Here is a 12,752-nt window from a genome sequence, read left to right as displayed (position 1 = left end):
GAGGCACGCAAGCCTCCCCACCAACGGCAAGGTCCATGGTTCATGGGGGAAGCCCCGAGACAAAGCAACAATCAAAGCAGTGGAAACATGCTGAATCTCTGCCGCCAAACTCCTTCAGCGGGGAAGGACTTGGCGTCAGTGTTCTGGGATGTGCCACCAAATTCCTTCAGCTGGGAAGATCATGGCATCAGTGTTCTGGGATGAGAAGGGGATTCTGTTTGTACATTGTCTCCCCACTGGGCAAACAATTACTGGAGAATATTATGCTAACCTTCTGGACAAATTACAACAAAAGGTATACCAAAAAGGCCAGGTTTAATAAGGAAGAAAGTCATCTAGCATCAAGCCAATGCACGCTCGCACGCGTGTGCCATCGCCATGGTAAAATTACACAAACTAAGGTATGAACTGTTGCCACACATGCCTCTTCCCTAAACAGAAAATTTTTCTTTGTGGATGAAGATTCACTTAAATGAAGAATTGGTAGCCTGAGTTGACAACTATTTTGTAGGCCTGGAGGAAAATCATTGTCGAGATGGGATCAAGGTATTGGAACACTGTTGGACCAAGTGAATTAATCTACAAGCAGGGTACATTGGAAAACAAAAAAGTTTCAGTGACATAAGTACTTTTTTTCTATTCTGTTTCAAGAACTTTTCAAACCACCCTCGTAAGCATCCCTGACACCTGAAATAATTAAAAACAAATAAGTCGCCAGTTGCAGATGGAATCTCAATTTGGTTTTACAAAAAGTGCTATATGGCACTGGACCCTTACTTAGCTTGTATTTATTGTGAATCTCTCACCCAGCAGAAAGACCTAAGCAACTGGGGAAAAAAATACAGAGGCGTCTCCTGTATATATGAAGGGCAAAAGAACAGACCCACGAAATTACAGACCAATACCCGTAACATCAGTTTGCTGCAGAATTCTTGAACATATTCTGGGTTTGAATCTAATCAGTTTCATAGAGACCAATAAGTTTATGTCCACAAATCAGTACAAAGCATCGCTCATGGGCAACTCAGCATGCTCTTTTGTCATACGACGTCTGTTCAAAAAATTCCAGAACTTTGTCCACAAAATTTTCTATGCTTATCTTTTAGTTACTACGGATTGTCTCCTTCGAAATACTCTCCTCCACAATTGATACACTGCTCCCAATATCATTTCCACTTCCAGGAGCAGTCTTGACACACCTTTTGCTGGGTCGCATAAAGTGCCGTCTGCGAATTTTCTTTTATCTCATCTTCCATTGCAAAACTTCATCCTTTTCAACTTTGGAAATAAAAAGAAGTCTGCAGGGGTCATACCATTCTCACACGGAACATCTCATTCTCTTTTGTGAGATCCAAAAAGTTTTTTTGGTCTTGACTCATGAGCCGTGGAATGAACTTGGCGGCAACACAATGCATTCCAAGATGCTGTGTCATTTCATAACATGATCCAATTGAAATGTTACATTCTTCTACAATCTCTCGGACAGTGAATCTTTGACTGGCACACACAATTTCGTCGACGTTCCTGACACAAGCGTCATCAGAGGACATCTAAGAGTGTCCTGAACAAGGATCATTTTTGACTTTTGTAAAGCCATTTTTAAAATGTGTGAATAATACGTAACACCGAGTATGGCTTAAGCACTCATCGCTATTGGCTCCCTGCATCATTTGGTGTATCTCTGTAAAGGTTTTCTTGAGTTTCACGCAAAATTTAATGCAGATGCATTGCTCCTCTAAGTTTGCCATCACAAAATTCACAAACCCAGATTCCATATTTCTTGATTTCCGAGAAGCATTTGACATAGTGCCTCACTGCAGACTTTTAACAAAGGTACAAGCACATGGAATAGGTTCCCAGACATGTGAGTGGCTCAAAGACTTCTGAAGTAATAGAACCCACTACATTATCCCGATGGTGAGTGTCCATCAGTGACTAGGGTATCATTAGGATCGTTCCAGGGATGTGTGATAGGAGCGCTATTACTCATATTTTCTATGTGCATAACTGATCTGATGGACAAAGTGGACAGTAATCTATGGTTGTTTGCTGATGATGTTGTGGTGTATGGAAGGTGTCATTGTTGAGTGATTTAGGAGGATAAAAGATGACTTGGACAAAGTTCCCAGTTTGTGCCATAAATGACAGCTAACCCTAAATGTAGAAAAATATAAGTTACTGCAAATGAGTCGGAAAAACAAATCCATAGTGCCAGAATCCAGCATTAGTAGTGTCATGAATGAAGAAGTCATATTGTTTCAATATCTGGACATAACTTTGCAATGTGATATGAAATGGAACAAACTTGTGAGGGTCATGGTAGGGAAGGTGAATAATCATCTTTCGTTTGTTGGGTGGATTTTACTTGTGTGGCTCAGCTGTGATGGACATCACATATAGGGTGCTAGTGTGATCTCTTCTTGAGTACAGTTTGAGTGTCTGGGATCCACAAGGGATCGAATTAAAGCAGACATTGAGGTATTTCAGAGGCAGGATACTAGATTTGTTAACAGTAGGTTGAAACAACAACATACAAGTATTATGGAGACGTTTCTGGAACTCAAATGGGAATCCCTGGAGGGATTTTGAGGAACACTGTGCTGACTGCAGAACAATTCTGCTTGCACCAACATACATTATGCATAAGGACCACGAAGATAAGAGACGAGAAATTAGGACTCATAGAGAGGCATATAGACATTCACTTTTTCCCCACTCGATTGGCAGATGGAACGGGAAAGGAACTGACTACAGTCGAATTAAAATTACTTGATAGTTGGCACTTCAAACGTCAATAAGAGTTGTCAGCGTCACACTTGAACTGTCTGCTGTTGCCAAACTCCACCAAAATTGGCCAGTCACTTCCAATTCCTGGTTCAGCATTCTTTCTTGATGTATTTGTATCCCGAATTATGAGCCCAACACTTTTATTATGTATTTCATGACACGCGATACTACACCAAAAACAACACACATTAACAATGCTAATGAAAGACACACATTTCATTCATAGCACTAACCAAACATTACCGAATAAATCAGCACAAGGTGTAATTCAGTATCATACTTATAGTTATCATATTCACAGAGATCATGTTACATTAGATAAGCTTTTCACTACACTGCGTGAAACTGAAATTTTTAGGGTCACTACATTCACATATATAAATACTTCATGCAGTGCTGTGGCATAGCACAATGGTTGGCAGATTAAGCTAATGTGTAGCATGTCGTAGGTTCGAATCTCATCAATGTAGCAAAATTTTTATTTCTAAATCTAACCAAATGAGTGTGATTATTATTTTCATTCAATTAATTGGTTTAAATGTATTTTTTTATTTTTAATACTTTGCTGCATCATTTTTCATCATTGTTTTGACTGTTCTATTTGGTCTTATTTTTTGTCCTGTCATTATTTCTTCATTTGGAATCTGCCTCAGTCATCTATAATCCACGACTAAGGGCCCACACGGACTGTTCACTGGTTTCTAACATGGCAGCATGTGCAGCTAGTGTAAGGATAGTTACAGGTAACAAATGACACGGAGAAATTTCAATTTGCTTTCAGCCCTGAAACTGAGTTTTTGTTGTCTTGAGTTTACCCTTAAGGGTTAGCTTTAATCGCCATGAACAAAGCGATAGTGATATTAGTACTGCTGCAGACTGTTGACCACAATTTTCTCAGCTGGGTTAGGACACAAGTTTACAGTCAGGGATACAAAACGGGTTGTCTGCCCCAGTTCAGTCACTGATCACATTAAATCAATAGTCGACAGAGTATCCAACATTTCTGACATACCTTGCACCAGCCACCAGAAAAATTGCTCTGTGTTAAACATTTAACATAATTTGTGAAGTGAGCCGCTTGTTTGTTGTCACCTGTAACCAAACGGTAGCTGGTAGCCAATGTGGCAACATTGTTGCAGCAAGTGATTGATGTCAACTGTCAAGTAATTTTATTCAGACTATTGTAGTGAGACAGGGTACCTTCTGCCATGCACCATATGGTGGCTAGTGGAGTATGTATGTAGATGTGGAATCAGTCTTTCCTTCTGGAAAGTCTCCCCTGATCTGCAGTTCTGGGTAACTTTCTCAAAATCTACCCTTTTCCTAGACCTATCCTTCACCCCTCTTCCTTCCACTTCAACCCTTCTGCCTGAAGAATGAGCTACTGGCTCTGAAAGCTCGCCTAATAATAATCTTCTTTTATTTGTGTGTTCTGCCGCCACTTAGCGAGTAGATTGTTTATCTATCCAATTCAATTATCATGTAATCAAAAGCTGCATTTAACACGGCAAGTCTCTTTTACCAATCATTTTTAATATGTCCTACAGAATGTACTGTCTATCCTGTCCTTTTTTGAGATTACTGTTTTGCTGTACTTTTCTACAGGCATCATCTTACTTATTAGGAGTCAGTTCATTCATGTTGTTGTTGTTGTGGTCTTCAGTTCTGAGACTGGTTTGAAGCAGCTCTCCATGCTACTCTATCCTGTGTAAGCTTCTTCATCTCCCAGTACCTACTGCAACCTACATCCTTCTGAATCTGCTTAGTGTATTCATCTCTTGGTCTTCCTCTACGATTTTTACCCTCCACACTGCCCTCCAATGCTAAACTTGTGATCCCTTGATGCCTCAAAACATGTCCTACCAACCGATCTCTTCTTCTAGTCAAGTTGTAGAGCTGCATGTACTCGGGAAAAATTACGGCTGTAGTTTCCCCTTGCTTTCAGCCGTTCGCAGTACCAGCACAGCAAGGCCGTTTTGGTTAATGCTACAAGGCCAGATCAGTCAATCATCCAGACTGTTGCCCCCGCAACTACTGAAAAGGCTGCTGCCCCGCTTCAGGAACCACATGTTTGTCTGGCCTCTCAACGGATACCCCTCCGTTGTGGTTGCACCTACGGTACGGCCATCTGTATCGCTGAGGCACTTAAGCCTCCCCACCAACGACAAGGTCCATGGTTCATGGGGGGAGTTCCTTCACAGTCAACAGTTAAGGAATGGGTGGCTGAATTCATATGTGGCATATGTCTGTAAGATGACTCATGAACAAACTTCCTAGAATTACAATCAAATATGAAAATGCTGAGAAAGAACACAGTGTGATATTGCAAGATCAGTAATTAAAAAGATGTGCAAACCAGCTGATGCCGTGGCTGTACCAGAAAGTGAGTGGCATGTCTGTTGAAGCCTGACTACAACCTAATGTGAAAAACAATTTGGGACAATCTGACACACAACTGATTCTATGCACCAATCTGTTCCCGTGGATGAAATGAAACAGCAGTTGCACAAAAATAGCCAAGGTGACTTCATCAGAGAGAAAGAGTGGTCATTGTTTTCTAGGATGCAAAAGGGATTGTATTTTAGATTAGCTTGCAAGACTGAAACAATACCTCACAAATACTATGCAAGTATTATGACTCAACTGGATGAAAAAATATGGAGCCAAGACCCAGGGGGTGAAAGAAAGTTTATCGTCAGTGAAATGCATATGGTCACAAAGGTACTTTCACAATAGGAAAACTGGGAGTTTCAAGTGTGAAGTCTTCAAATATCTATTCCATTCCCCAATTTTTTCACATTCTGACTTTAGCTTCTTCTTCTTTTCTTTTTGTATGAATGATTCACTTGAGACTACATGCGTCACAGCTCAAAACCGTTTTGTGAGTCAACAACTGGATATGTTTTCACTGCTCTGTCTCTTGTAACTCCGTTGGACATGGAGGTAGCAAATGAGGATGTAGGATGTCCATGACATACTGCTGTGCTGTCAGAGTGACCTGAAGTCATATCCGATGCTGCCCCACACGCCCTCTCCCTATGTCGTTGTCATACTCACTGACAACTGTCATTGCGGGTCTTGCAGAATGTGACTCACTGCTGATCACATGACAGGTGCAGGTGTGAAAGGGTTACAATGTGCTCGGCGTACATTACAGCGATTCTCCCATGGGCTCGTCAGACACGGTCAACTGGAAGCTTGCTGACAAGCACGCCGCCCTTACGTTCCCAAGCAGTCCAACATGGGGCCACTACCACGTCTGAATGTCTCACAAATCTGCATATTGCATAATTCAATCAGCCTGGCAAATGGAGACACACAATTAGGCCCCTTCAAATTTTGTTATGTGCTGATAATGCTGACTCACAGAAGTACAGGGCATCTGCGTCCTTCACAGGGATCACTCAACATCTTACACTCTTCACATCTCTTATAGGTCCTACCATTCATGGTAACAATCCCAGACACAAACAAAGCTAATGCAATCTGGTGGCCTTTGTATCCATTTCAGAGAGTTGCGACTCTCATAATTTACCACTGGTATGCACACTCGTGAAACTACGTTGCTTCAGGGAGCTTCCCTTTTTTTTCTTCAAGCAGTTTAGTTCTTTGAATCCATTTTTTTGTAGCTCAGAATAATTATTTTATTGTGTAGCAAACTTACAGACTAGCATTCTGGTCTCAGCTGTCGGAGTTGGCGGTCATGTGTGTGTGAGGTGTGCTTGCTTGTGTGAATGAATGGTGTGTATTTCTATTTCTTTTTCTGATGAAGGTTGTGGCCAAAAGCTTATGTGTAAGTGTCTTAAGTGTGCCTGTCTGCATTTTAACGTGCCATCTTTATGGTAATTAGCACTCTATCTTTTCCTACACTGCTGATATTCCAACCTGGAGTTTCCATTGTTTGAACTTACGGTCTACTGTTTTATGTTGCAGTGCACTTCTACAAGTGTAATACACAAATGTTGCCTTAGGAAAGAGTCACAATAACATCCATGTCTACCGTTTGCTATTTTTTATGAAATAGCATGTCACACTCGAATTTTAACTTAGCCAATGAAATAAGTTTGAAGATTTATTGTGTGTAAAAGGCACTATGGCCCACTGTGTGGGAAATGTGGGAAGTTCTGTGCAGAGACGGAGTTATCCACAGACGTGGTAAGTCTGGGGAGCTATACGGGTGTTAAAACATCGCCACCTGCTGGGATGAGGGGCCACTTACTCTGTGGTGGCACTGTGCCAGCAACGAGCTCGACCCATTGATTAGCACCACAGATGACAATGAGCAACCAGCTGCTTCTCTGTGCAGAGATATAAAATTTATCTATTTTGGACGTTGGGTGACAATCTGTCACATGGAGAACAATGTTTACTCTGGCAATTTTAACACTAATCTAGTGTTCTGCAACATATTAATGTGAAATGTTGTCTATGATGTTGAAGAGTGTAAGTTAAACTGATATCTGAGAATTTGTTGTTTTTGTGGCACTATCTGGAAAATGACCTCTCTTGCAGCTCCAAGCATAAATGTCAAGTGAAGAAGAATAATTAGCACAGCACACTGGAACCGAGTAGGGATCCGGTTTACTGCTCAGCCACTAAATTAGCATATTGTGAGTACACCAGAATAGACGCTGTACACACTTGCATATACTACATACACAAGTACAAGCATCGATCAAGCTACTGTGAAACTGCACTCTGTGTGACTCATCACTACATCAGAATACTGGAAATGTAGTGATTCCAATTTCTTAAGGTCTCTTCCTGTTTGTTTTCATCAGTTGGATCTTATTTTTCAAGTATGTGGGAATCCAATGAGCTGCCTGTTTGGATACATTCTTTCTGTATGTCCCACAAGTTGGAGTCTTTGGAGACACATTGTAACAAGAGTTTTTTGGAATTTGCCTGGAGATTTCACGCTGGGTTCTGTGTGATGTGTTCCATCTTTTATTCTTGGACCTAAGATTTTTACTACAGTTTTACATTCTTCTAATTCAGTTTGCTGTTTTCATGTCTTGTGTTGGACAAAGAGTCTCTCTCATGCATAAAGAAATTCTAATTTGATCACTGTTGTACAATGTTAGATTTTAAAGTTCCAGGAAAAATACTTTTAGTTAACTGAGAGACAGTTTGTATTTTCTGAAGTCTGGATTCTATGGCCTTCTTTTCATTATGATGTTCAGTGGTCTTTTTCACCTAATTATTTAAACTCTTTAACGCCAAATACTATGTCGTTGCCTATATAAGTTCAACTAGTGCCATGTTGGTATCAGCCAAGAATTTTTTCTCCAGGTGAAATTAGTAGTCCAATTTTCCTAGCTTGCTCCCTTAATATTTCAAATTGCTTTAGCACATCAGTGATGTTTTTGTCAATTAGTATTATGTCATCGGTATAGGTTACACAATATAATTCTATCTTTAAGTTTACGTTCTTGTCAGTGTAATAGTGCACCTGCTCTTCTCCATTACCTTACAATTTTCTTAGGGGCATAGTTGAATAGCAATGTGATATGCCATCCCATTTTCATATTCTTATGTCTGTCTTAAATTACACTGCTTGAAGAAAAGTGAGACACTCAGAAGGTGGGGAGAAAACAAATTGAAACATAGCGAATTTAGAGGATATGTGATGTTATTTCAGTGATAACAAAACAGAGTCAAATTTACACAGAACTTATCAGTTTGAGCCCACTTATCAATACAGAAATGCACCCCGTCTGGCTTGGACAGTGCGGGAGGATGTCGTAAAGCTGCTGCATACCCTCCTGAGAAAGGTGATCCACAACTGTTGTAACTGGACATTGCAATCATGGATACAGGTAGTGGGACGGAGTTGACGTCCATGTTGGTCCCATAATGTTCTATCGGGGACAGATATGGGGATTTTGCTGGCCACAGGAGTATATCAACATCACGCAGACAATTTAAAGAGACACATACTACATGTGGACAAGCACTGGCCTGTTGAAAAATAGCACCACAATACTATTACACACTGCTGTACCATCAGAGTTCCCTCGGCCATTACAAGCCGTGACTTGAAGTCATACCCAATGGCTCCCCACACCATGGGACTCCTTTGTGACCCCCCCCCCCCAAAATGTGGAAGAATGGGACCTCTCCCAATCTCCCCGGGTCACTGTCAAACTTCACGATAGTCATTTGGAGCAGTGCAGGACTGGGACTCATTAGTGAACATAATGTGACACCATTCATTAGCAGTCCATACTTCTCGATCATGGCACCACTTCACACGCAGTCATTTGCTTGGGTGTTAATGGCAGCCTATGCGCAGGATGGCAATTCCAGTCTGGCTGCTCCTAGCTGTATGACACAGCATGTTGCAAGGAGTCTATTACAGTGAACTCCTGTTTATCCAAAATGATCAGGACGGTGGCCGGTTCCGATAACGAAAATTTCAGATAAATCAAAGTCCCCCTGTTTTCACATGTGAACACTTCAAATTGTGTCAATATTGCGAAATACGATCGTAAAACGTGTGTAGGGTATGTAAAACGTTTCTGATACGGTTGCAAATAACCCTGCACTTTTTTACTGAAAAAATTGTGTTGACATGTTAAAAAGGCACCAAACTATGATTGAAAACTCAAAGTTTTTAAATGCTGTATAACAAAGCTCGTTTATTTTGCATTCTTACAGAAAAAAAATCTCCCTTATTTGGCAGCAGGAAAAAACAGGAGTTTTAATTTTATTACCTGCTCTTTTGAATAAAATATAAACTACTGAACAAAATTACGAAACAAATCTAGAGATTACTCAAAGGAACGAAAAGTCTGTCCAGAGGAACTTTCAAGAAAAGTAAAAAAAAAAAAACTTTTTAAGTTATGGACATAGAAGTTCTAGGATGCTTCATTAGAGTTTATTTTTTGGTAACGAAGTCACGAATGTCTTTTTTTTTGTTTTTTTGCTTGAGAAACTATTGCTGCAACAATACATCTCCAACGTTGAAATCAAACTATTTCAGGATAAATCATCTCCTCCTGTTGGCTGATGTACTCCAGGGCAGTTTGGATCACTTCGTAACAGAATGTGTGAGGAATATTTTTCTCTGATTCATCATCAGAAACATAGTCTTCTGACACTTTATGAACGGTCACAATTTGGACGATTTCATCCTCAGTCACATGAAAAAATGCCATTTTCCATCCACTCTTCAATGTCTTCGAAGTGTGTGTCTTTACAACCAGCTTCTCCAGTAAATTCACCAAAATTATGTCAGCTTGAGTTTCGGTGTTGCCTCCTCCTTCCCATCACTTAGGTTGCCTTACGATCTAAGAGTTTTTTCCAAGACCTAACAAGAGGAACTGGAGGAATTAGATTCCAAGCTTCAGCAATCAATGAATGACACTTAAAACATCGATTTTTTTAAGAGCTTCCACAAAATCATCTGCAGCATCAATCACACCTATTAAGTATTCCAGCATCTTGCGTCTGTAATGTTTTTCCATCGCCTCAAGAATACCTTGGTCCATCGGTTGACATAGAGATGTGACATTTTGTGGGAGAAATACAACTTTGATATCCCCATCTTGCAGATCACCTGGGTGATAAGGAGCACTGTCCACAAGAAGTAGCGCTTTTCAAGGAAGTCCATTTCCTTCCATGTAATTTACTACAGCTGGAACAAACTCTGCCTGGAACCACTCTCTGAAGATGGCACTGTTCATACATGCCTTAAGACTGATTCGTGTACCTCAGTGGCAAAGCTGGTTGGTTGGTGTCTAAATGCTCTTGGTGTTTTGGATTTGCCAATTAAAGTAAGACACAGTTTATGATTACCAGTGGCATTACTGCAAGTGAGGACAGTAAATCTTTCTTTGATTTTTTTGTATCCGGAAGCCATTTCTTCTTCTTTAGAGGCAAGGGTTGTCGTTGGCAGCACTTTGTAATTCAACTCAGTTTCATCACATTTGTAAAGTTGATTGCCAGTATAACCTCCTTTGTCAATGATTGTGTGCAGTTTCTTCTTAAAATCAGCGTAGCAGCTTCATCCCCAGATAATGATTTGGCACTGATGGCAATTTCATGAATGCCATGCCGCTTCTTGAAACGATCCTGCCAGCCATTACTTCCGAGGAATTCTTGCTTCTTTCCTTCAATCAACTCATCAGCTCATTTTGACAAAATAGAGGACCTGAAACTGACACACCTTTGGCTCTTATTTATTCGTGCCACAAAAATAATGCCTCTTCTAAATGAGGATGTGCACCTTTTCTCATTGTTTTTCAAGATTTCACTGCGCTGCCCAATGCTTGGATGGAACAAAATTTTTCAATTCCTGATCGATTTGTCTTCCGATCAGTAATTGTACTCCTACTCTGCAGCAACTTTTGTGGGTGGCTCACCAGCATCAATTCTCTGCAAAGTGTGAAGCTCTTTTTCCAACAAGATCACATTCGTTTTATGTTTTGTGCCCGTAGTCACGTTCAGTGTTCTTTTTACAGACACTCGACTGAGTCCTTTATGGTTTTTGGTCCCTTTTATCTCTGGACACTTTAAGGCACATAGTGGGAGCACAAAACCTCAAATCAGAAACACACAGATGCACAACTTGACAACACTCGAGATGCACTAGACAAACTTTTGACTTTTGAAACCAGGCTGTGGCAGCCATCAAATGAAAGCATTCGATACATCTATGCCATTTCCTCTGTTATACCCAAGCCCACGTGGCAACACAACAGGGTGTTGTACATTCACTGTTAAACACTCAGCTTTGATGTACCGACAACAAGTGGAAAGTGTTAGGCGGCGCACTCTAATTGTCGGTTTCGACAGGGCTACGTTGCACTGCACAGAACAATACTGTATGTACTGTACTTCCAAGGAGTTCCAATAGATGGCAGTGGCATGAAACCATGCAATACGAATAAGAAACACACTAGAGCTTCAACCAACACACGCACAAATTGACGATACTTGGACTTTTGACACGCACCTGTGCACTGATTAGCACTAGATTGCCAAAAAACACCAGCAAATGCTTGGCTCCAGGTGCACGCAAATTGAAACTTGTCAAGTGTCAATCTAGCTAGCCAAAAGTGTAGCTGCACGAGAGTTTACTGTACTTGTTCTCAGATGGCAGTCACAGACGTGTACAGATTACAATGTACTCAGTACACTACACAGTGATGCTCACTTATAGTGGTCTGATGTAGTCAACTGGAAGATTGATGATGAGTATGCCCTTACTTTCCAACATCAGGCCACTGCCAGATCCAAATACTCCAAAAATACAGATGTTGCAAGGTTTAACCAGGCGACCAAATAGACATCCCCAATGAGGTTTCTTTCAAACTCTCATCAGATAATGCTGTCTCACACCAATATGCAGCACCTTCATATCCTCCAGAGTGATGATTCAACATCTGACGCTATTCACATCCCTTATATACCACACGATGCTTGCTAAACAGCAATAAAAACAAAGAACACTAATGAATAATGAAGGAAAAGACAGACTGTTACTTACCATAAAGAAGATACCTTAGGCTGCAGATGGGCAGAATTAAAAGACACTTACATAAAGCTTTCAGCCACAGCCTTCATCAGTAAGTAGTAATCTGTCTTTTCCAACATTGTTGATATTCCTACTGGAGTTTCCATTGTTTCAAGGACACTGATGCTTTTCTGTGAGTGTTTCCTTTATGATGTTTTCTGCATTTTAGCTATTTTTAAAAAAAGAAAAAAAAAGAAAGAAAGAAAGAAAAAAAAAAGATTTGTTGCTGGAAAACTTCTGAAGTCCAATAAAGGAGTTACAACAGCCATATATGGTTATCTGGTGGACCTTGCAGAACCAAATTCTAGGGCTGAAATGTACTGTTGACCAATGGGCATTAATCAGAATGAATACTAAATAAAAAATTAAATCCAATTTTACACAAAAAACTCAGGTTCTATCACTGTTGTTTTTCGTTCTATTTTGCTCTTATGTTTGCTATGAC

The 12,752-nt window shown here is 40.4% G+C and overlaps 1 protein-coding gene across 1 annotated transcript in view; it reads right to left on the bottom strand.

The window, feature by feature from the left end:
• The window catches only part of LOC126471395 (molybdenum cofactor biosynthesis protein 1-like), an 86,998-nt gene that overhangs the window by 12,679 nt on the left and 61,567 nt on the right, over positions 1 to 12,752 (bottom strand). The window lies entirely within an intron of this gene.

This window comes from Schistocerca serialis, chromosome 3 (genome assembly GCF_023864345.2).
Source record: "Schistocerca serialis cubense isolate TAMUIC-IGC-003099 chromosome 3, iqSchSeri2.2, whole genome shotgun sequence".
NCBI lineage: Eukaryota > Metazoa > Arthropoda > Insecta > Orthoptera > Acrididae > Schistocerca > Schistocerca serialis.
This window is presented reverse-complemented; position numbering and strand designations above follow the sequence as displayed.